Source organism: Lagopus muta, chromosome 8 (genome assembly GCF_023343835.1).
Source record: "Lagopus muta isolate bLagMut1 chromosome 8, bLagMut1 primary, whole genome shotgun sequence".
In the NCBI taxonomy this organism is placed as follows: domain Eukaryota; kingdom Metazoa; phylum Chordata; class Aves; order Galliformes; family Phasianidae; genus Lagopus; species Lagopus muta.
Window position 1 is genome coordinate 22374780 of NC_064440.1, and position 26009 is coordinate 22400788.

Consider the following 26009-nt stretch of genomic DNA (forward strand, 5'->3'; position numbering starts at 1 on the left):
AGTTTGATTAAAAGACACTAAAGGTAGAAAGTTTCCTGTTTAATTAACAGGAAACTCTTCACACAGTTGTCATCCAGGGGAAACAAACTCTTGGCATGGATAGGTGTGACGACACTTCCATGCATGTAAACACAGAGGGTAAGTGCTGGTTTTCATTTTGCACTTTGAGTCATGCAAGGCTGGAAATGCATGCAGTAAAATTAATGCTATGATTCAGCCTTGTTGATGAGTGCAAGGAAAGCACTAAGAGAGGAAAGACAAAATTCTAGGACTAGAAATCCCCAACTACACAACCATACTGAATGCATTCACAGAATTCTTGGGCACAGAAAAGACCTCTAAATATTATCGAGTGCAGCCTCCCAGCTAAAACAGATTCCACAACCTCTCTTGGACAGCCTGTAACTTCCAGTGCTCTGTCATTGTGATAGTTAAGAAGTTGTCCGTTGTGTTACCCTTTATTCTATTGTTGCTCGCCACTGAAAAGAGTTCGTCCCCATTGACTTAACTCCTGCACTTAAGATATTTGAAAATACTTATGAGATCCCCTCTTAGTCTTCTGTTCTCCAGACTGAATGGTTCCAAGTCTCTCAATCTTTCTTCCTACAGGAGATGCTTTAGGCCCCTAATCTTCTTTGTTGCCCTTCACTGGACTCTTTTCAAAGAGATTCCTATCTTTTTCACCTTGCTGTTTTCTTGAAAAAGAAATTTATTTATTTATTTATTTATTTATTTAAATTTTGCTTAACAACAAAACAAAAAGGAATAGTGTTACTATAGGAATATAAAAATATGCAGTAATTTTCTTAATTGAGATAACACTAAAAGTTAACAGGAAGGCTTTTGAAAATAAATAAGCAGTAAATTAACGTAATCCAAAAGGGGCTGTGTCAGTGATCAACATACTAGTGTGGAGTTTGATTTGGAAAATAATAACAAAGAGTTTAGACAAAACTAAAATTAGTTTTTTTTTTCCTTTCTCCCTCAACAAATGGAAAAACAAGTATGTTTCCATCCTTCAGGGAGCCTCTTCCCTGAAGGATTGGAGCTCACCTCCTCACTTTGCAGAAGAGGCCATCAGCACCAGGACACCATGCTGCTCCACTCTGATCCAATGCATATTTCAGTATTTACTTTTTTCTTCCTCTTGAATCAGACTGTCACAAGTGAATCCTCTAGCCATCAGATTGAATGACTATTTTTTGTTCCCCTAAATAATTCATTGCTCCTACAGCATGGAAGCCAATCATTAGGAAATAGCCATTCTAGACCATGCTGCATCCACCCATTGCAATAGAGCTGCAGTAAGTAGCAACCCAATGCTGACCAACATGAATAGGCTTTTTCTTTCCAAGATACCTATGAAACCATAAAGAGGTCATGGTGGGAACACACAAGCTGAAGAAATAATTTGCACCAAAAAGCATTTGCTGTTGTATAATTATGCAAAACAGTGAAAATACCACTATTAAATAAATGAAACAATGCATACAAAACAGTTTGTCACAGATTGTTAAAATTCAGAAGGTTATTGCAAATGAAAATTCTGTGATGACTCTTCAATACAATCCACCCAATACTGCTTGGATGTGCAGCCCTTCAGTCAATGAACAGTGTTTCTGACTGCTACATGTTATATTTTTACGTCTGGTTTAAATGACAAATCCAAGAAAAAAATGCATAGAACAAAGTCAGTCAACATCTGAATCAGTCCAGCACTACAAGGGCCAATCTGCTGCAGAAAACAGGCTTTTCCCTGTAGGCTTCAGCTGGCCACATACTTGATCACAGACTGATGTGTAAAACCTTGATCCTAAACATAGAGGACTGGCTGGTTTGCAATATGCTTTCCTCTACCCCTCCTCGATCTTGACACAGATCAAAGAGGCTGTAGAACCTTCTCCTCTCTCTCCTTCAGTCCTAATAGCATCTGAACGAGTTTAGCAGCACTGGGATGAGGAGTCCATTCAAACACACAACAGCAGAAGCACTCACAAACCTCAAAGCAACACCCCACTGTTTTGTAGAGGGTATTCCTACTATTATTTAAATTAACTATAACACTTGTCATAGTGTGCACTTCCATAGTATTTATATTTTTTGATCTTTAAAGAAGCATAGTGATGTTTTCCTAGTGGTATAAAAATGTACAATTTTTCTAGCCTATTACCTAAGTGTTTGTTGAAATTTTTACACTAATAGCAAGAACTTTTCATTTTGACTCTCCCCTATTTTGTCAAATCAAACATTGTTTCTAGCTGAAAAGTTAATAGCCATTTTCCAGAGTCTGTCAGGGCTTGGAGATTTTGCACACAAATGCTGAGTACAAAGCTGCTCATCATTCTACCATGGCTCTCTGGCACTCTTGCCAACACAACGGCATTTGAAGCAGGGCACATAAACTCAAGATGTGAGACAAAACAAGGGAGTCCAAGTATTTCGCAGCATGAGGCACTGCAAATCAACAGCCTGCAGGTCCTAAGATACAATTCTGTATATAAAATCAAAGCTCTAGCTGGTGCCATCCATCAGCATGACTCCTCGCACTGGTGGTGCATATGCACTTAGTTTGGTATCTACGAAAAAAATAAATCCAAGTCTCCTCCCGGAAGCTTGATAGAATAGTTACTGCTGGAGCACCAACTGATGAAATTCAGTAAGGGAACAATGTACATATGAAGAGGATAGAGTGGGAATACATAAAAGACAACCAAAGCAGATTAACCTAATCAACTGTTTCTCTGGAAATAAACTCAGATACCTCTCCACAAATCCCCTTCACCACCAAAAGAAAGTAACAACAATTAAAAAGAAATAAAATCTACACAGTAGTCCTGGCAGCATTTGTAAGAAAAAAAAAAAGTTTGTTTCCATGGTCTGCATTTCATTTACATGGGAAAGAGACATACTCAAGAAAAAAAAAAACACAAACAAGCACCACCAATATTAAAAAAAAAAAAAAAACAGAACAATAAAACACACAAAAAAAACCTCCCTGAACAAGAGAGAAAGAGATCTCAATTCAGAAAGATACGCTGATGGCAGAGGTCAATGATGAAATTAATGAGGATTCAGTTTTAAAGGCAAAAGCAAAGAGAACAAAGCAAAACCCCTCAAAAAAAAAAAAAAAAAAGAAGAAAGAAAGAAAGAAAGAAAGAAAGAAAGAAAGAAAGAAAGAAAGAAAGAAATCACAAAGGAGAAAAACTAAACAAAACAAAACTCAACAAGCTCTCCCCAATCACTTTCCGTCACTTCTCAACATCAGCCCAGTAATAGCCCAGGCAGCGAACACAACTGACTCCATGCTCAGGTCTGACCTCATTACTGTCTCTGTTTCACATCACTGAGCCAACCAGAGTCCCAGATCCCTCTGTGGCTCATTACTTTCCATGAAAACACCTCTCTATGGACATCCACTTGTTAAATCAGTCTTTTCAAGGAGGAGTTAGAAAACTATGCCTCTGGATCCCAAAATACCATCAAATTTCACTCCAGCCTACTGGAGCTGGAATTACTTTAGTTGTGGACGCTGCTATAGATGCTCTCACCAACAACGTTTCCTTATAGAGCTTGGTTTGGGCTTAAATATCACTGCACCTACAGTCATCTACTAGCATTCTTCACAGCATTACTCCAGGAATTGTAAGTATGATACAGAAGTGACTTGTTCTACGCCAAAGTTTATTTTTTATCTGAAATGTTTACCTCTGAACAAAATTTGCATTAAGAAGAATGAATGGATTTTTTTTTTTTACATATTCAGTTTGATACAGATACTATTGACCACATTAAAGGCTTAAAGCTGAGTATGCCTAAATTATTTCATGACCTAGCAACATGAGTTGAAAAAAGATCACAAACTCTATATTTTGCCTTTTTTAGAACTCATATGAATGTACACTTTAAGTGCGTTTTCCCAACATACAAAAAAGGCTACCTGCAATGCTTTCTGGAGTTAAGACACACCAACTATTATGTTACTTGTAGATGCTTAAACATATGCACATGATTTTTTCCTCAGATTTAACATTAAATTGTTCTGTAATTATCCTAATTTTCATGGGAGAAATACACATAACAATGGTAAAAAAGATTTAAGCATGTTATGAGAAATCTCTTCCAGCAACCTGAGATGATTTAACAGAAACAAAAATACCATTTGTTACAGCAGTTGGCTTTAGTCATAAGGTGTAGCTGAAAAGGGAAGAGTTCTGAGCTAGGTGTTTCATTTGTTCCACTAATAAAGTCATCAATGAGAGTCTTATAACCCTAGGTTTTGTATCTACTAATTCTGAAATCTGTACCACAGGCTTTATTATAACTACAACAACAGCATTTCTTATTCCAAGCATCTTCAGAAATGATGAGTTCTGATACTTTTATGCATTAACACTGATTTCATGCACTACAGAATTCAAAGACCAAGGAGACGAACAGATCTTTTGGAGTCAGTAGTTGCAGTCCACGTTCAAAACATATTCAAACATTTTCACCAAGCTAGAACTTATTAAGTAGAGATCAACCACTACAAGAATTCTGAAAAATAAAACAAAACATCTTTAAACAATATTTTCTTTACTGAAAATAACTAGTGTTACTTTTCTTAGAAAAGTGTAGAATACATTTACATTTGATGCATCCACAATATCTGATGGATAACTTAAATCATTTGAATCTATTCTAAAGATAAAGCCATGCTTGCATTCATAAGTTGTCAGAGGTGGTGCAGTAACTACTACCTTCCCATGTCAGCTCCCTTTGTGCAAGTTAAGATGTTCCGCACTGAAGGATTCTACACGCTTTGTAACAGCTTTGTTCTAATCAAGAATTTTTGCCTCAGGTCTTTTCTTCCTGTCTTAGAGGAATTACTGACACAGCTAGGTGAGAATTCTATTAAAATAAGCAGCAGAAGAATCAATAAAAACAACCAATTTTTTTCCTTGAATTTTAAAATTGATTATGAAAAAGTTAACTCACATTTGACACACATAAAAATGACAATGAATCCCATGGTATCCTTATTTTTTTTATTATCCTTATTTAGTTACTTATTATAGTAAGTCACTTTATCAGTTTGACATTGAATCACAATCTTAATGAAAGACTGCTATGCTTTACTTCACAGAATGCTGCCAGGTCTTAAATACCCATGTACACTGACATGCATTTTAAGTACAGCTGTATCTCACATTCATTTAAGCAGCACTACAGTATGGGAGGATGCTTGTTCTTTAACCATTATGGGATTTTACCATTAAAATTACCAGCAAGGATGGCTTTATCCCAGTTATTTCAACCACAGATGCCATACGTAATCTTGTGACTAATTTCTGTTTTTTTATTTTTTTATTTTTTTACTTTTTAATCACAGGATAGTGACAGATGGCAGTGGGAAATTTAGTGCAATGGGTAGAGGGATGGCTATGAATAATGACAGAAAGATATAAAGCAACACGCATATCAATATTTTGCCAGCTTTCTTGCAACCAAATTATAAAGGAAAATGTTTTGACTATAACCTCCAGCAACAGCTGAGACACTGTTTTCTCTTCTATTTTGAGAATAAACTTGCATTGTTTCTCACTATTAAGAAGTGCTAAAGCTATACAACCTTTTTCTTTAGTGGCAGCCAGCAAAGGGAGATTGCCAGCAAGTCTGTGTGGTCAGTCTCACTTAGAGCAAGCGATAAAAACATTCAGTGTTTCCCACTGTGATCACATCCCTGAAAACTTTTTTTGTTTGTTTGTTTTTTCTTCTTTTTTTTTTTTTTCTTCCTTCCCTGCCTTCCACTGTCAACCCAGCAAGAACCATAAGCCTGTAGTTTGTATGGGATGAGGCAAACCCCCTCATCAGCACTAATTAGCCCAGCTGTCGGCTCTCGAGACCTATCACATAAATCCCTCACACTATGATTTTCCATGATTCACTCGCTAAGCAATTACCATTTTCATACTTGGAACTTGTGAGCAAAGCATGGGCCAAACACCACCACTAAAAGCATTCACTGAAGTGAGAATGAGGATGTCTCTATCCCAGCAGGCTTGCTGCAGCTCAGCAGCCACAGGGTTTAAATGCAAAACTGCAGTTTGCAAAGTTAATTGAGCAACATCTACAGGCTGTATAAGCTGGTGTTCAAATTGCACCCTGTCTCATTTAGCCTTTGGTGCACAAGGGCTTCTATAAGTCCAGCCTTTCATCAGACAGCTAAAGGTTTTGCATTAATTTAAGTGATGTTGTTTCCTCTAAAAACAAACCCACAAATACGTGATTGGTTCCCAAGTAATGTGTAGCAGGTCTGTGTGCTACTGAGGTACGCATTTTACTTGCACCAGGTAGGTGTAGAAACACCAATATAACTCTGCCTAACCAGACATGGCACATGCTATGCTTCTGTCAGCTTTATAATTTTATGATATATCTTTCAGGAAGTTTAAGTAGCTCACAAATTATATCTGATCCAGTAGAAGGGCTGCTAGGATAAAATGACCACTAAAAAAATACTGAGGTAATATTGCCCAGAAGGGGCAATATTTTAAAGCATCAAATAAAAGGGCAGACACGCAGACTCGAACGCTTCCTCTTGTCCAGAAGTGGCAATTAGATTCTCTTCCTGTAGGATAACCTCAAAACCTGTTTCACACTCATCTCCATAGCCAAACCAGCCTCCATACTCCTGCCATCTACTTAGGATTTTTTGAACCCCCATTTAAAACTGTGATACTTGGAGCTCAATTCTGCACCTCTTCTTTCTGTTGGAAGCAGAATCAGGCCATAGGGTACCTATAACCTTCCTATTACATGCCACTATTGACCAGCTATGAATACAAGTGGAGTTTCCAATGTATAATTATTTTTTCATTCGCTAAGTAATAAGAGTTAAATTTTATTATCTGATCATATCACAGATTCCCTTGAAGTCTATTCTACTGTATCTACTTGTATTAAACTCCAACTGATGTCAATAGGGGTGCTGCACTTGCAGAGAGCAGCATAACTTTGAAGAGATTTGCCGTGTTCAAAGAGAAAAAATTAACCCTTACCTTTTTAGTGATACACTTGCAATGCTTTGCTTCTACCAAAGCTGCTCTACATTTTTTTCTTGTTTACAAAAACAAATCTGTATGTGTATACATATTTTAAAATGCTTCAGTGAAATTTAAAAAAAAAAAAAGAGCTCCTAATAGAAAATAATTAGAGAAAAAATATACATCATTATATTGCTTAATCTTCTCTTTTTTGCCCTCACAGGTGACCTGGGTGGTGATATTTTTACAGAATAATGTTCAAACCTAATTCACTCACCAAATGAGCCCAAGTTCAACTCCAAGTTGCTATGCCCCTCACAGTCCTAGCATTTATAAAATACAGGTCATTATTCAGACACCTGAAGTCAATGTTCAAAGTAATTTCAAAGTTAGAAACTGCAGCATGGTTTATGATATCAGAAAGAATGTTGAAAAGTGGCATATTATTTAAGCTGGCTTTAACAGAACAATAAACCAGATCACACACTAATTTGCATCATTTATAACGTGGAGTATCAAAGAGATAGACACTCTGAACATTCCTTGGGGTCTCAAGGTTGTCCTGTAACACAAAATATTAACATTAGATGGCAGAGGGCATTATCATCTGGAACGGTAGCAGACTATTTTAATTTGTCCCCCCTTTCCAGAAACCTCATGCTCACCCCTTCTCTGGGCTGGCTGAAATGTGTAGTAGCTCATAGCCCAAACCCTTACAAGTAAAGGATAAGCAGTTTATAAATTGTTCAAAAAACATTTGACCTTGAGTGATCAATAAAGCTGCTTCCTCAAAATAACATATTACTCCACCTAACAATTATATCATACTTTTACAAATAAGGGCTTTGCCACCAAGCATAACACTATAATCATTTACCTGGCCCTGGGAGAAGGGAACCATTTTTCAACAATGAACAAAAGTTCAATGAGACATTTCGACAACATAGTTGGAGAAGCAGCAAATTAAGATTTTATATTGCTCATGATATTGCCAGTAATTGCATCCAAAAATTTAAACCAGCTCACGAGGCTTCAGATGGAGGGGGAAGAGATACCAAATATTAAAAAATCACTAATCAATCCATGTGGAGTTTGAACTAATTAGAAACTAATCCTAGATGGATTTAAAAAAAATACAAGGAAGACAGATCAACTATGAGTAAAATGAATAATAAAAAGCACTATGAAAATCAATCCCTTTTCCATAGAAGCTAGCCATCTTAATTCATTTCCTGTAGAAGTTTATTACAAATCTAATTTAAACTGCATAAATAACTGCTTAATCTTCCACAGGAATTCCCTATCTCATAGTTCCCTTTCTGCTCTTGTTGATCCTTTCATATATATAAGGCAGAACTCTCTTAGAGGAAAAATAGAAGAGGAAATACGAATGCCTGTTTTAGAGATGTAATCAATAAGCACTATTCCATTTGAATCAGCTGTGAAGCATTCAGATTGAAGTACCTAGACAATATCAAAGGCAAGAGTTCCACCATCTTTAGCAAGATTGGGTTTTCAGGTCAGGTAGCGGAAAATTCAGTGGAAGTCAGTTTTAAGGGCAAAACGTAGGACATCAGATTCTTTGACTGTGACACTGCCCTAACATGTCAGTACATTAATCTAGAAATACTAAAAATGCTTTGTAGCTGCATGAGTGCTTAATGCAACATGAAGCAGAAGACAACAGGTCCCACTGGAAAGTGCTGCATGCCTCCTTGCTTTTTGTTTATTTTAAACAACCAACACGTTAAACTCACAATAGGCTTGGCTAATTTTGCCTTCACTGTTTCCAGTACAAGGAATCTCTCTTGGCTGACCTTTACGATACTAATATATGAATACTCACCGATATTTTTTTCCTAATTAGATACACTTTATCGACTTTCCCACAAATTGATCAAAGTGATGGCAATATCAATTTATTCCTCACCCTGCCAGGGCAAGAATACACCTTGCTACTCACACACAAGCATTTCCTTTGACTCTTCAGAATCAAGAGAGACACCTACTAGCAATACCAAAGTTTCAACACCACACAAAACACTTTAAATCTGATTTAAACATTTCTACATATCAAAAGTCAAGACTGTACTGAAACCTGAGTTGTATTAATTCCCTCAGTCATTAGTGGGTATTATTTGACCAAAGACTTCAAAGCGACCAAAAGCAAAGCTTACGCCTTCTAAGAACCAGAACGGGCACAAAGTATATGAAGATCTCCATGGCTAACGAAGAGGAGCTACAGCACTGCTGGATCCAGAGTTGGTGATCTGCAGTGTGCAAGGGAGCATGGTGTGAGGATGGGATGCCCAACAGGGCAGCAGCAGAAACTAGCTTGTACTGAGCTGGATCAACAGCAGTTGATCATCTTATGTGCTTTTGTTGAATTACTTCTCACAATAACAAAGCAGATGTCAACATTAGAGAAATCCACCTCTTAAGCCTCCACTCTTCATTGCTGTTAATCTGGTGTGAAGTGCTAGTGAATTACTGTTAAATGCATAACCAACATCAAAATTACACAATTAGGAAGTTAATAGCATTGAATTAAGTCAGTTTTAAATTGCAAAATAAATACAGCAGATAAGTAATAAACCCAAAGCAACAAGCCTTTATTTTCCAACAGTACTGAATCCAGGCACTGAAGCAAATGGTTAAAAAAAAAGTAATGAAAGCACAAATGAGATCCCTCCCAAAGGAATAAAATTCATTTAACTGAATAAGGACACGAATGTCTATTTTGTTTCTAAGCACCAATTGGAGCTGCATTGCACAGGGCAAAAATGAAAAAAAGTTGCTCTTTACAAGGTTCATTCTGTTATGCAGAATAGAGCTTCTGCTCTAGATCTCATTCTTGTTTTGGGGACTCAGGTTTCTTTCCCTACTGAATCCATCCTAGCACACAGCAAAGCTACTAATAAGCTGTTATTCCTCCAGCTGTCACTACGCTCCAAAGTTCGGTGTGGTAGGGTAAACCAAAGACAGAACAATCATTCCTTCAGTTATTTTCAGCATTGCTTCTTAAAAACGTGGTCAGCATCCCCACAATCATGAAAGCATGCCCTCAGAAGAGTGGAAATTAATTTTAGTAGTTAGTGGCAGGTTCAGGCATTTCTTATTGAAGAAGATAAACAGGGAAACAGCTACACATCTCCAGTGTGCAAATCAATGCTTTGCTTTTATTTTAAGGTGACATACTTGTTTGGTCTGCTTCTGTCACACGGGTAAGCAGCAAATTGATAGGACACATCACTGTTGGGGTCATTACTTTTAAGTATACTTTCATTTTATTTTTTATTTTAAGTTTCCTAATAATTCAGCACAGAGCTGTAAACACCCTACAGACTTGCACCAGGCAGCTGCACATGTGGGCAATTAACATTTAGGATGTAGACAAGACAAATCCAGCTACTAATTAGCACATTTGCAAGGAATGCAATCTGCAGCAGTTACGTTACAGGATGGCCATTTACCTCTCATTTTCTTGTTTTTAATGATTACCTTTTCCTTTTGATCCAGCACTATGGGTTGCACTAATTCTCGTCAGGTCTGCGGCTGTGACTAAACTCTAAATCTTTGAGTCATTTTGACACCCTCTGAAAATAGTCAACCGCAGAGAAATTCATTAATGAAGAGCACAACAAGTTATGTGGCCCTTGTGTCCTGTTGCTGTAAGTTGGAGCCCCATTCTGAACTACCCTATGAATTGCTGTTGATTGACTAGAGTCTGAGCTCAGTCTGTATCAACAAAGTTCCTCCCTTGCTCATCACACATGATGCAGTTCCTAAAACTTCGCATACAAATTTCATACTGAAATTGTTAAACTTGCAAAGATTTAAGCCAAGAGAATACAGTGTCTTTTTTTCATGAAACAGCTGCTTCTGACTGCACCTATCAGTCCATTTACTGACCTTCCCTGAAATTTATCATTATTTAGGACAAGGTAGAAAACAGCTTTTTTTGATGGTAACAGTATTAAGAAAATAAATAAATTGAAATAATTGAAAGCATTTTGTTAATCTGATAGTAAGAACAGTAAAGGGTCTACCTCATGTTTAACTATATATATATATATATATATATATATATTTTTTTTTTTTTTTTTGAAGGTGTAAAATCAACTCCCTTCTCTTTTTGGGCTGTCAAAAATGAGTCACTTCAGACAAAATGAGAAACTGGAATAACTACTCATTTGAATGACATATATCTGTCATTAATGGTGTAATTTTGCACCACAGTCACCGATGTGCTCTTCCTTAAATATAATAAAGCTCATATTCTACTTGTATAAATAGTCTGCCAGTAAGTAATCCCTGCTTACTTTCCACCCTCTACAGAAGCCATCTGCCAAACCACACAGGAGGAGGTAACACTGTTGAAACTGAACTCAGCATTTTGTTTGCAGTGGACAGTTTCAACTTACTGCTGTTTGACTTTACACTCTATGTAGATCTCTCTTAAAACCTTCAAAGCTTCAGTGAACTAAAATTTCTTCTCCTGCCAAAGGCTGAAACCTGAGTTACTCAAATTAGCGCAGGCTGAACATGTAGCTACCACGTCACCAAGGAGAAAACAACTAGAAGGACCCCAGCCATTTCCAGAGGCAAACTGCTTTACGCTTTGATGGTAAATTGAATTGTCACACACCCCTTCTGGCTAACAGGACAGAGAAAGAAAGGAGTTTATGGTTTTAGTTTACTGAGTGAACTGCTTGAATACATTCCACCTTCATTGTAAACTTGATATGAAGGAAAAAGTATAGAAAACAAGAGGGAGAGAACATATATATTAAGAAATGGCTAATATAATTGCTGGTCACTGCCCTGAAAGTCCATGGGAACTAAAGCAAACTGAAGCCAATGCAGGCTCTAAAGCAAATTCTTCAGAGTCCTTTTTCAATTTATTGCATTTGGTGATTTTTAACTCATGGGTAATTCATGAATTTGAAGTATAAAAATCAGATATTTTTTTTTTTGTGAGCTGCAATAAATTTGAGAATAAAAATAGCTACTTCATAGTACAATTTTCTAAATACAAATATATACAGCTATATACCAAAGAAATATACATAATTGTTCTGATTTGAAAATAGCTTTTCCTTCCATAACAAAAATCTTACAATAGACTCCTTCAGCCCTTATGCATTAGTGACGATATTTGCTGTGATCTCAAGTAGCTTTTTCAAAAGCAAGATAAATTTGTAAGACAGATTCAGCCTGAAGAGCCCACTTAGCTATTCCTACTGGAAAAAAAAAAAAAAAAAAAAAAAAAAAAAGGTGCTATATCATTATAAGAGGTGTGTTTTAACTACCACTAGCATCACTGCATCTTGATCTGTAATACAAATTTATCTGAAGGGAGAACAAAACAGGTGCCAAGCCTGTCCTGGAGGACCTTTGTGTCCTGTGACCCACAGGATTATCTTGTTCAGTTAATAGTCAATTTTAGAAAGCACATTTAAGAGCAGAGTTTGATAGCCTTAAATAGAACTACAGATCATTTGATAAGCTGCTTTAAATTCAGATCCTTCTTCATATTCTAAAAAACAAAAAAAAAAAAATCAGAAAAACAAAATTTCAATTCTTATCCTATAGTCAGAAAAAAAAGAAAGAGAACAAGTCCAGACACAAAGTTATTCACCTGGCATCTACAAGCCATGTTTGGCACCTGTGTTGTTACCTGCTCTACCTCCTGCTCTGTACCCCACTGCCTGTTGGTTCTGCAGTGCCCAACCCTGAACCATGAAGAGCTGTCCTACAAGGAGGAGCCAGAGAGAAAGGACAGATTTCTCAGCTGAACATTTTATGTTGTCAACCCTCAGACACAGTAGCTACAGCAGGCTCAAGCACATAGTTGAAGAACTCAGTCATTGTTTTGGTTTCACAGCTCGTCTATTTTTTCAATAAGAAATTGTGCTCATCCATTGGTAGTAGTAATGCGAAACACAATGTAAACAAATGTATTCGAATCACTTGTAAATGAATTGATTTATGGAAAAATAACATGACTTTTTTTTCCCCACTGACAATGTTGCAAGTACACAAAAGTTATTTCTACTGTAAATTTTATCTGTCACTACAAGGACTACAAGCCTGATCCTATTACCCTTCCTCCTCACACCGCACTGCAAAGAAACACTGCAGAAAATGTTGAGTAGTTTGGTCTTGCACCATGTTGCAGAGGGCTGACAGAACACAGCAGCTGAAGATCTCTCACAAAGTAGCATATGATTAAGATACGGCAGAAAGTCAGAAGAAAGCAGCTTTTTATTATCCCAGTATTAAAAAAAACCCATCATAATACAGAGGGTTCTAATTTAACTTGCAGTGTAGTGGTTGACAATTAAGAGTAATTTCAGACTTACATGTTCATTTATTCTGGCTTCTGCTCTGTAGAGAGAGCCTTATCACTGTAAGACCTCTTCCCTGCTAAACCACATTATTTCTATTATTTAGGGAATTACAATATTTGTACAGTTTATACACATGTAATACAATGGGATTTGCATAATATGTAGGCATTAGTGCTTTGATTAGCAGAAGAACCTGCACAACCTCTTAAATATCAGTTTCTAGCTATTCTTTTAACCCAAACATTTCCATGTCACATCCAAAGCTCCCAGAGCACAACCAAGGATATTTGTGGGTTTTTTTTTCTCCCCCCTAAATCTGTGCTGCAGCTTGAGGCTTTGTCAATACCAGAAAATACTATGTGTGAAGACAAATGGATCTTCCTATCACACAGGAAACACCATGCTCTTGTACAAGCTTGTGCAAAAAGACAGAGTGCCTCAGTGAACCGGGGAAGGAAATAAGTTTTATTAAGTGCTTGTTTCTCTAAACATTGCAGAAAGCAATTTTACTTTTTGAAAATTATTATTTAAAAGAACAGATCCTTTAAATCCTACTGCTTTAAAATTCTGAGTCAATTTGTCAATGAGATAATACGCTTTCACCCACATGAAAGAAGCCCTCAGATCCCCCTCCTTGAGCACCCTTACCCTGCAGAAGATGGACTTCCCCAGCAGTCACTATTGCCACCTGCCCAGACTACCTGTGCTGTCAAGGATAACACTAGAGCTCCATTTTCAGTCTCTGAAGCCAGTCCTGCTGAAGGAAATTCTTCATTAATATCATAGCTCTGAATTGCTGGCAGAGAATCCAGGGCTATGCACTTACATTGGAGAAAGAGTGAACTATACAGTTACATATTAGAGGGAAAAGAACTGAGGTTTCACTGACTAGCACTCACATTTCGTGTACAGGAGAGGGCTCTATTATGCAAAACACTTTGCTCACCATCCAATTTTTTTTCAGAGCTTGAACTTCCAGAATTCACAGTGCAGCTAACAGAAGGACTTACAATACAGACTCAAAGGAAGAAGGAGCGTGCTGTTTTACCATGGTCCTAGTTGCAAAACAATAAAGCAGGGTTTTTTTTTTTTTTTTTTTTTTACCAAAAATACAGATTCTCTTTTATAGCCCTGAGCACACATTTTTCCTAGATCGGTATTTGAAAAGCTCCTGAAAACTTAAGAGAGCACTCCTCACACTTCCCAAAGCAGAATAAAAGTTCCAGTTCCTATTTGCTTTTGCTGAATGCTGTCTTAATTCATCTCAGATTGGAAGAATTGTACCTCTTACTTGGCTTCCCAGGCCACAGAATCCTCTCTCAGGAATTGTTACCAGGTTTTGACAGACCAAAGTTATGATAGCTTTTGCCATTAAAAATCAAATCAGAAGGAGAGGAGATAACATCTAATAAATTAGTTAGTAAAATAGTTTCGCTAATTCTTCCACATTCAGGGTGGTTTCCAGCAGTGCTACTTTCACAGCAGAGCGAAGCACAGAGCTTGGTGTCCTGCTGAACCACCTCTCCACAGCAGGAGATCACTGAAGATCTGTACGAAATGCAGATACGCTCCTCAAGGTATCATAAGAATGGAATCATCTGTGAACGTAGGTCAAAGACCCTTCTTTTGTGAACCCAGATATTCTGACTCTGGATCACCATGAGGAACATACCAGGGGCAGCTGCAGAGCACAACTTCCCCAGTGAGTCAGCTGAGTCACTGCCACCAGATCTGACTGCATCAGACAGCCAAGGATGCAGAAGACCATTTAGGACAAGACTAGCTGCCTTACCCGCTTTACTACAAGGTAAATCTTTGATTTATAAATTACTAGTCTATAAGTGAAGAGGAAAACATGAATCTCTGTAGCAAAGAATTTATCTCATGAGGCTTATTGTGATTCAAAATCTATTACAGTATTTAAATAATGGTGTTATGATTGGCTTTCCACAAAGCTATTATTAGGTTAATATTATGATTTCACTTTGTCAGCTCAGTGAAACTACATATTGATGCCTTGTTTTTCCACAGCAGCTTACCCTGCTGTGTTTATTTTGCTTGGCAGCTAGATTTCGACTTTTAAATAAATGTGCAAGTTGGAAAGAATGAATTCCATTAAGCTATCTTTTATAAATAAACAAAAGGGATCACAAAAGAAAAGTCTTTGTGATGTCTTGACATTCTCTGAAGTTGCAGTAAGCTCCTCAAAAGAAAGACAATTTCTCAGTTTAAAAAAAAAAAAAAAAAGCCCCACTAAAAATGGAAAGAGAAATGTAAATTTTAAAAGCCTACTTTCCCCAATGGAATTACACAACATTAACACCTATTTTTCTGGTCCAATAATCAGAAAGTCACAACATGGTTACAATGTACTGCAACAGATGCAAGCCTAAGTAAGAAATGTCAGATTGCCCTCTTTCCCAGAGAATATCTCCAATGCTGAAGAGGATACCTTGCACGGTACATTTTCCTGATGGTATGTTTGTGTAAACATGATGAACAACCTATAACTGATGGATTTAGCATTCTTTCTGATTTTCTTCTGGAAATAGAAGAAAATTCTATTCTTTATGTCTCTGCTGAAAGAATTCTTTAGGTGATGTAGTGTGGGCATAAAGATATAATGCATAAGTGGATAGCTTCATTTTTAGTGATTCTATTTAGAGGTAACAAGAAGAAACACATAAAACAGATAATGTATTTTTCCTCCAAAAAATTCCTCAGCTTTGTAGGATCAGGATCTGCCTAAGAGGGTAACTCTTAAAATTCTGAGCAGTTTTACTGATATCATTAGTTGCATCAGGTTGACAGGATAAGAAAGTTACGTACACGATGTAGCAGATTGGATATATTTTTTTAAGAAACAAAATTTTAATGTAATTGTTTTTACTGCAATGCCACTTCAAAACATCAAACCATCAGGTCCCAGTTAAAAAAAGACATCATGATACAAGCAGCAGAGTTTTGTACTTCAAGACATCATACGAACAAATCATTTCGGAGCCATTACAGTATCATTGCACTTGATACCTTGCTGCATTAAAATCAATTTAGGAGACAGTTGTTTAGCTTGCCATGCTGCCTACTGATTGTAGTTCTTTCTATTTCAAGGAAAACAAAGAATATTAAAATATTGTTGCATGGCGATGTTATACTGCAAGTGTTAAGTCAAAATTGCAAAATAGGGCTGGGGGAAAAAGAACGCATCTTGCTCAGCAGATTCATAAGTCAACTTAATTTGACTTTCACTGGTTAAAATTCACTATTATGCTTCTATACCTCTAATTTCCTTTTTGTAATAACCAACACCAATTTTTTTTCGTGGTTGGAAGATTTAAGCATGTATTCATTAACACAATCTTCAGTACACACAAAGCTCTCATCATCACTACAAGCAAGGTTATTTCCCTAATGCTGCCATTCAGCAGCACACCAGGTCCAATTCAGAGCACAGAACGTGCAGCTGAATGTGTAGTTGGTCATAATTTCATAAGAATGTCCTCCACAAGATTACCTGATGAAATCATGTGTTTATTAAAATGTACATTACAGTCATTGAATGACATTTAAGGAGATTAAGCACAAAGGCTTCTGATTTATAAATTCTCTTCCAATGTATTAAAAAAAAAAAAAAAGAAAGGGGCTGTAACACATAGCACTGCATTCAGTATGGGGCAAATGCACCTCAACAGTAAAGATCATGACTGTGCCTGTGTGCTGGCCATACCCCCACACTGCTAAAAGAACATATCTGGATAGGTAAGGGCCTCTTTCCCAAATTGCTAATCACAACTACAGAAATCTTCTATTCCTAACATTTATGAGGAAACAGACACAAGAGATAAATGCAGACATATTGGGGCCAAATCTGTCCAGAGCTCATGAGCACAAATGTCATGAGCACAAATCTCATGAGCACAAATCATGGAAACAATCTGTAGCATCTAAAAGACATAATTATTCTGAGATGTGCTTTAACTTGTTGGCAGAACAGAATAGCTACTGGTTAATTCGTTACGCAAAATTCCTCATGGTAAGAAAAGTCTATAGCTCTCTGAAGAAATTCACCCTTCTTCACAAATCCACAAGTTTTTCAAAAACCTAGTAAAAAATAAAGTAGACAAACAGTAAATTGTATTTGATTGTTGATGTCTATCAGAGGAAACAGAGAAACATGCTGCTTTCTCCCCAAATCCAAAACCTACAGAGACACTGAGTGGATAACTGAACGCTGCTGTGAGGAGCAGCTTGATTCCTTTCAGCTAATCAAGGACCAGGCTGCACCCCTACCCAAAGTAGATCCATAATTGTGGATCTGCTGTTCTTTTTTCCAGGTTGTTCTTGAAGGTGACTTAGGATTTCCAGCACTGCTACCAATGACCAACCTTTCTTCATTTATTACAAAAGGCAATTTAAACAGAAACCCAGCTTCCTGCAAGAAAGAAATAATACAAGGTGTAAAAAACTTCAGCACTGTCAGAGCTGATCTCTCCCACAGAGGCACACTAAGATATGGAAACCAGCTTGGCTGACAGCACAGTTCAAGTGTCAATTAAAATAGGACATCAGGGAATTTATTTACCAGTTAAGCAATCCAGTTATGACAGACATTTGCTAGTAAAACTTACTCATGGTTTGAAAGGATTTCTGTTACAGTAGGGTGGAGGAGAAAAACTGAAATTTACAATTATGAGAGAATTAGCATTTGAAGTAAAGAAAGAGCTGAATATACACATACTAAGATCAGTTGCTAAACAACACTGATAAAAAGGCAAGAATTACTCTGGACTGTATTTCAATCTCACAGTTAAGAAAACCTTGCCTCACATCCGTTAGCTTTTTTTTTCCCCCCTAAAACTTAATTTCATGTTTACAGAATATTTATAAATACTCCTATTTGATTTAGACTTATCAGTTTTCAATTTGAAATGCACTCTAAAGTATCATTACTGCCATTAAAAATGTCTTGAATTTCTAATGAAAGCTTCATTTGTGTTTATGTATAAAAATTAATTTGAAGATTGAAATTTTTTTCTATGTTTTCTATTAGACTTCCCTTCTCTTATATCATCTTCTATATCAAGCACTGTTAAGTCAGGCATGGCACATCTGTTATTTTACTAATGGGGACGCTCAGAAAAGTTCACAAGCCATATGCCTGAATGCTTTCATTTGCAGCCCTGGCTCAGTTTAAGGTATGTCCTTGGTGAACATAGTTTATTTTCATATCTTTCATTAACTGGGCTCCACATGCAGAGATTATCCCTGTCTGGACAGACTCTGCATCTCACAGAAAATGTCAATGCAGGAAGGCAGAAGCCCCAGGCAAAGATGAAGGCCCTCTTATCTTCAGCATTTCATAATCATACACTAAAGGATCACTGCTCTTATGAGCAGAAAAAAGAAAGATCTTCAGGAATGAAAGGGCGCAACAGATGGATGAAGCAAGGCGAGAGTTAGCAGAAGAGAAAGGCAGTCAAAGTAGAATTAAAATGGTTTCTCACTAAGACTGAAGTCATGGGCCAATTGCAGTTGACAACTGTTACATCAGACTTCTTGTCTAATTTATTGAATATCTTAGTCAATAGAACTGTTTCCTTTTCCACCCATATTTAGAGAAGGGAAACAAGAATACAGTATTTACTCCATACCAAATATTAAAATATTTTTTGTAGCACTATTAAGACTCAGTAAAATGCCATCTCTCTCTCATACACAAAGAGCTTCTCTCCTCCAAGTATTCTTCTGACTCTAATTTCCAAAGAACTGTAAACTCACATTTATGAATATATGCTCTTACAGCAGCTTCAAAGTAGTTTAAGGCCAAGCTACTAGAAAAAAAAAAGTGTAGTCACTTCCTCACCTGTACCCTGGCTGTTCATTGTTGAATCAACAGATCCAACTCAAAACAGGCCAGGTGAATGTTTCTGCCAATGCAAAAGAGGGAGTGCCTTTGGAGGCAAATGTGGCAGAGAAACAGGCAGAGCAACAAGATCTTGTTCTCCACATCATGAGGCAAAGGGAGGGAGGGAGGATGGAAGAAGGGGAAAGAAAATCTCAATTCTACTTGTGTTGCAATTGAGTTACAGCAGGATATGACAGAAATTGAGTTTTGTTTTGCATTTTAAACTTCCCATTGTTTTAGAACAGTTTGGGTGATTTTTCCCTCTTTTTTCCCCTGCAAGGGGATGGGAGTGTAGCCAATCTTAGGCCTGAATGTTGACCACTGTGCAGGAACCACAAAAGCAGTGCTGAAACAGAAAAGCTGAAAACTCATCTTGAATCTACCAGCTGTGGGCTAGCAAGTATCAGGGGCAGTCTTGCCATGCCTAGTGCTGAACTGGGTTCACCGAGAAGAACTCCTGATCCAGTTACCCATCCATTCAGACAGAAGAGCTGCCTTCGCCATGCAAGCTGAAGAACCTGCATTCATTAGGTAAAACTCATACCACTATGCTGCTCCACAGCTTCACAGTCCTCTTTCTCCTAATCAGAGTATAGCCCTGCTAGATAAACACAGCAGATGCCAAAACTATTTTTGTCTTAGGCAAGCATTGCTCCAACAGCTGTTACCACATGGGGTTACCATTTCCTATCCCACTGGCTTCTGGAAAATATTCCAGGTCAAGACATTATTTCAGTAAAATTGAATTGTTTCCTTTAAAATGCAGATCTTTATAAGTGTCTCATGACGGATTTTCAATGTTGAAAGCCATCTTGATTTCTTACTGTAAAAAATGTTATTTTAAGAAGGTGAAGAAAAAGTGATTTCCATGAAAAAAGGCATGTACCATCCTCCCACAACAATAAATTCTATTACTCCTTTCAAGAAGTCCCTTCACAAAAATATCCTTTTGGCTCTGATTCTATACCACCAATGCATTCTGCAGGCATTTACTTACTTTGAAAAGTATTACAAAACAATAGAACAAAAGATCAGATAGTTTGACTTATTTGCAACTAACTATGTTCTTTTTTTGCTGACCATAATACTTCTAATTATTAAAGATAATCATTTACATCAGTACAAATTTCAGTGGTAATCAGATATAGAATATTTAAAATAATTACCTCTGAATCCTAATTACCTTCCAGTAAAAATAGCAATTTTTCTACTTGGGAAAAAGTGCTGTCATTCCACCCGAAATATCAGACTGTGCCTCTGCCAGGCTGAGAGGGGTTGTACTGCTGGTAGTCTGATCACAGAACTTAGCCACTTCTAGTGCAAGGAGGTCTACCAATATTTTCTCAGAATCTTTGAGAGTGATGGAAGAAAACCGCAGGTGATGCACAGGAACAAGTTGCCCAGAGATGTGGTGGATGCCTCATCCTTGGAGACATGCAAAGTAGTCAGGCTAGATCAGGCCCTGAACAACCTGATCTAGCTGTGGATGTCCCTGTTCATTGCAGACGGCCTTCAAAGATTCCTTCCAATTCAAATGATTCTATGAAAACTTAGTTCCACATAACTAAATAAGGAATGAAAACAAAGACCTCATACTTAATCAGCAAATTAGTCATAGTACTGGATGTTGAAACTGTTGTCTGCTTTATAAGTACTGTTGGGCATCTATATTAATTGTGGTAGATGCTTTATGATTGTCAGTTCTTAAAGATACAATTTGGTTTCTAACTAGGATTTACCTGCTGAAGTGTTATGGCTTGTATGTGATAATAATGGATCCTTCTGGCCTTTTAAGTGATTAATCATTTTGTGGGGCTGCCCTTTGCTATCAGGTCTTGTCACTGCTACTTCGGAGAAAGATAACAGTTTCCATTTTCCATCAGCTGACACAATGCTCCAAGTTTATCTCTAGCCTGTTCCTATTGAAAACTAGATTTACAGCTAGCACAAATTGAGACAGTGTTGTCTGTAATACTGCATCTCATGGCAGCTCTGAATAGGAACTTTTTGTCAGTTTGTTAAATAAAAATTTATTGCTCAGTTGACAGCTTCACTGAAAAATATATTCCAATACGCTGTATGTGTTAGTGAAATAATGAGACGTTTCCACAAATTATAAGTTGTTAGTGAGATTAATGTCACAATAATAAATGCTAATACAAACAGGCATTTAAGTGACCATCTCCACCACTTAAGAATTAAAAGGGGAGGTTCTCAAAAAATAAAATGTTAGAAAATAAATCTACTATCACTACCATCGCCAGCAGTAGACAAATTCAAAAAAATGAATGTAAAGTAAAGCAAAAGAACATCTTGCAATTCAGTTCTGTACCACTACTAATGACTGATGGTACAGATTTTGGGGTTGGGCAAGCAGCTTCCAATAAGAGGGCCCAATGAATGTGGGCAGGAATGGAAGGAACTGATTGATCCAGTGAAGACATCTACTGTATTTTACTGTTACTAGTAAAATAGCAATGAAGTGCATTGTATTTCACCCTATATTTCATCTAGGGCATCCACAGCACAAATCATGTATCACATTGTCATGGCAATTGTTTAAAAAACAGTCTGAGCATAAAATTATGATTTAGCATGTGTATTCCCTTTCCTGCAGCGATATAGACTCAGGCCTTCAAGTGACTGCAACATAAAATTGAAGGTGAAAATACTGCTTTAGGATGGAAGCATCCTAAAGCAGAGGATGAGGCTTACCACTAATCCTGATCCAAACTTTCCACTCCAATAATCTGTATTTACCTGACCACCCCAGACATGCAATTTTTGAATGAAATTGTCTATGCTATTGTCTGCTGAGCCTGAGGTCTTTTTTCCTTAAGTTTATTTTGAAAAAGCTCTAATGCTTCAACAGTGATGAGAGCACTCAGCATATTTTGTCTCTTTTCTTGACATAAGCACAGCGCAGAGACAGAAGAATATGCAGAAAGTCTTTAGGCAAACAAGAAACTGAATGAGGAAAGATGTCCAGGCTGCTTTGGCAGAGAACTAGGTTGTGGAAAAAAACACAGGTACTATGGAAAATACAGGTGTTTTGGCATAAAACATAGGAGAAACTACCTTAATAGAAGGCATGCACTGTGAGCAGAAAGGCCCTGAGTAGATGTAAGCAACGAGGAAACTACAGCAGCAGGAACAAAAATTGTAATGGAACCTACAGTGTCGCACAATCTTACATTAAATTAGGAGCCCCAATTTCCCTTATTCCTGTGTTACAAAAATCAATGGCAAAAGCTCATTTAATCTTCCTTTAGCACTTGACCCTCACAGTCAGTTTGGTACCGTTATCAGATTGCTCCTGTAGTTCTAACTGTACTGTTCTGCACTGCAAATCTTGATATTTGAGTCTTCCTGTTTACTTTTACAAAATAATTCATTCACAGGTAGAATTTTTTAAAAGTTTTCTAGCTTCTTAAGATATATCCAAGAGCATACAAGTATAATACATTTTTTAAAAAGCCAAAAGCAGGCAGGATAGCTTTGCTTGTGCAACTATTACCATGGCTGTCTGATATAAATGCACCCACCTCCACTGCACTCTGGGCACAGAAACACCATTAATTTCCCTCATCAGCCCTTCCTCCTTTGTGCTCTGACTATACTGAGTAGCACCTGTTACTTACAGATAGATTTCCAGAATACACCCATTCATATAGCCAACCTATAATTAAAAAAAAAAGGTTTCTGTACAAAGAATTTTACAAACCTCTTCCAAACTGAGCCTTCGTTACTTAAAACTTAAGGAAGTTTTAGTATCCCTGATGTTCACATATGAAATGCAGGTAGTACCTGCATTTATTAACATTTCTTTTGTACGCACACACTGTAACCCCTAATAGATGTGAGGATAAAGGCATATGTTAATACATAGGGTAGGAACAGCAAGTAGTTAATGCATGTGAAAATACACTTAAATGCAACAAAAGAAACAATTCATGGAAAGCATTAAGTAATGCAGAAATTGGGCAAGGAGCAGAAAACAAAGGAGGAAAGATCAGAACTATCATACCATATATTACGACACCAATTTAAGATCTCAGACAGCTTGAACTCTGAAATTTCATGGTTCCTGTGTATTTCACTTTGTAGTTTCAATAGGTGATTAACTGGGATATTTATTAGCTTGCTTTTAAGTCACTGTGAGGCACATAATAAATTCTATGAAACTACTACATAGGAAATATACTACATAGGAAACTGAAAGTCTTTTAGCAAGCGTTTTCTTACATTTCACCTAAACACTGAGAGAATACATCCTGCACAATTGGCACAATTTCAGTATTTTTCAGAGGGACCAGGAATACTCTGCTCCTTATTATTAAGTCCCACTGCATCATTTGGAATTGACAGTTCTGAAAACAGACTTTTCTCTATCCTAAGAGAACCAGTAGCAATGAAACAGCATGAATACAAGGCCATAAGCACAAGATACAGATTTGAATATATTATTTAGTGAACTGTCATTAAATATGCATCATTAAACAAAATATTTGGCAAAAAGATAACCTGACAATTTCCCTCACTATTCTTCTGGATTCAGCCTAAGTTCCTATAAGACATTTAAAACTTATATGCTACTGTCCAGAGATGCACTTAGCAAGAAAAGAGGAACAACATAGCAAGTTCATAAAATGTCTTTATACCAACAAAGACATTTTTGGTATTCCACAAGTAACCATGATAATGAAATCATTCAGCACTTCAATTCCAAGCAGAGATCGGACAGACATTTCCAGTAGAATGGGAAAATACAGAGTGAATAATATTTTAACACAGCTAAATTTCATATTAAAAAGATACACATCATTGTAAACTTAGTGCTTTGTATATCACCGAAGGCAGAAAGTTACAATGTGTTTGTTTGCACATACTTCAGCAAGGAAGACATTAATGTTCCGGAACATTTTTCTCCGTGAAAGTCCAGAGTAAAGCCAAACAATTCATGTAAACAGCAGATCTTAATGCCCCATTTGTTAGAACTCTGCTGACTTTTGTTTGCAAAGCAGTGCTTGTGACTACAGTATGTTGCTTACATTCTTTTATGCTATAGCATTTAAACTCAGATGTGTTTGAGGAAAATACAGAGTGAGGATGAAAGGATTTGCTGCAAGAATCTCTTGTTCTGTACATGTATGAATGGCAGAGACAAGCTGTCAAAGAAGTTTGGACAGAAGGTGTGAAATTGGTGAGGAGGCAAAGTCATTGACTAAGGCCAGGAAGTAAACACTATTAAGGACAGATGGAATTTCTTCAAAGCTTCAGGCCATGAGTATAGACAGAGTGAAGACCTGCAGGAAAGCTCACATTAAAACTGGCAGAAAAGGGCAGAGAAAAGGTGACTGCTGGAGGTGATTCTTGAACTTAAGAACTGTTACTCAGCACAGTGATTTTGAGAAGAAGGGCTGGAAGAGGATATTTTGACGCTGAAAAATTATCCAGTTTAAGCAGTTGCACTTGTAACCTGGATATTATGAAGATTTTGAAATTCAAATACTATTAAAGAGACGAAAGCCTGAAGTCAACAATGCAACACACAGCTTTTAAGAAATCCAGACCAACTGATAGCACAACTGTCTCACACCTGTGATGGTTTCAAAAGTACTTTCTAAAAAAAAAAAAAAAAAGCCTCTAAAAGAAGATTAAATACTAAGGAGAATGGCTACTACACAGTAATAAGCTGACAGGAGAAAAAAATGGAGTCACGAAATTGACAACTGCATCCTACATAATTCCACAGCACAATATAATCCTGGTTTTGTTGTGCTCCCAGGGGTTACCTCCAAATGTACATATTCTGAAATTTATAGATATGCTATGAAATGCATTCTTTTCAAGAATTCAAAGCTGCCAGCCCTTTTCACTGGGAAAGAAAGAAGAATCACATTATCTTAATTACTATTATTAAGAGTTAACATTTATTATCATTTTCATACTTCATCAGCATCAAAAAATTTCATAAACATTTTCCTGCACAGGTGCAGATCTAACCACTAACTGAGCATCCATGATAAGTTATACCTTTAAGTCCTCAACCCTCATAGGTCACAATAACTGGATTGAAGCTTTGCTTCTAAAAATGAAGATTTTATTTGTTTCCCACTTTTAAAACAAGTGTGAATGCAGATAGCTAACAAAAAGCATGCTGCTTAGGTACCTACAAGATTGTTTTCCTTCTTCCATTCTTTTGTTCACTCATCCTCTCACCATGTCCCTAATGTTTACAGAGGGTCTGCATAGCTGTGGCATGGCACCACTGCTTGTGGGTCCCAATGAACACCCAGCCAGAATAGTGGGCTGACTAGTGAGTAGGAGGGATAACACATGAAGGTTTGTGAAGACCCTGAGCTCTAAAAGGAAGGACAGAAGGAAGGGCAAAAGTTTTCCTGTGTGCTGCTTGCTTTACCATGAAGATGAAGTTGTCTGTCCCTTCTGCTCTATTTGTGTCCTGGATCAGTCTCTCTCTTTAGGGAGGCCAGCAAGATCCTCTGGTGTAGGCTGATCCCTTCACATTTTATGGCTTGCAGTGACTGTTAGAAAAAGCTTGTGAAGCGGATTTTAAAAAATTATCCAAAAAAATCTCGTAGTCTGGCACTTACCTTCCCATTGTAGTGCATAGACAACAGGACAGAAAGAGCATTTGAGGCTACAGATGCAGACACAGCTTTAAGAGATTTGTTTAACACCCAGAGCAGCAAGATAGCTAACTCA

General features: G+C 37.2%; 1 long non-coding RNA gene across 1 annotated transcript in view; it reads right to left on the reverse strand.

Annotated features, from left to right (window-relative positions):
* Window positions 1-16917: 16917 nt before the first annotated feature.
* Window positions 16918-26009, reverse strand: part of LOC125697139 (uncharacterized) — a 35926-nt gene continuing 26834 nt past the window's right edge. The window contains exon 3 of the long non-coding RNA XR_007378691.1: window positions 16918-17810. This is a non-coding gene — a long non-coding RNA (uncharacterized LOC125697139). The remainder of the gene's footprint in view (window positions 17811-26009) is intronic.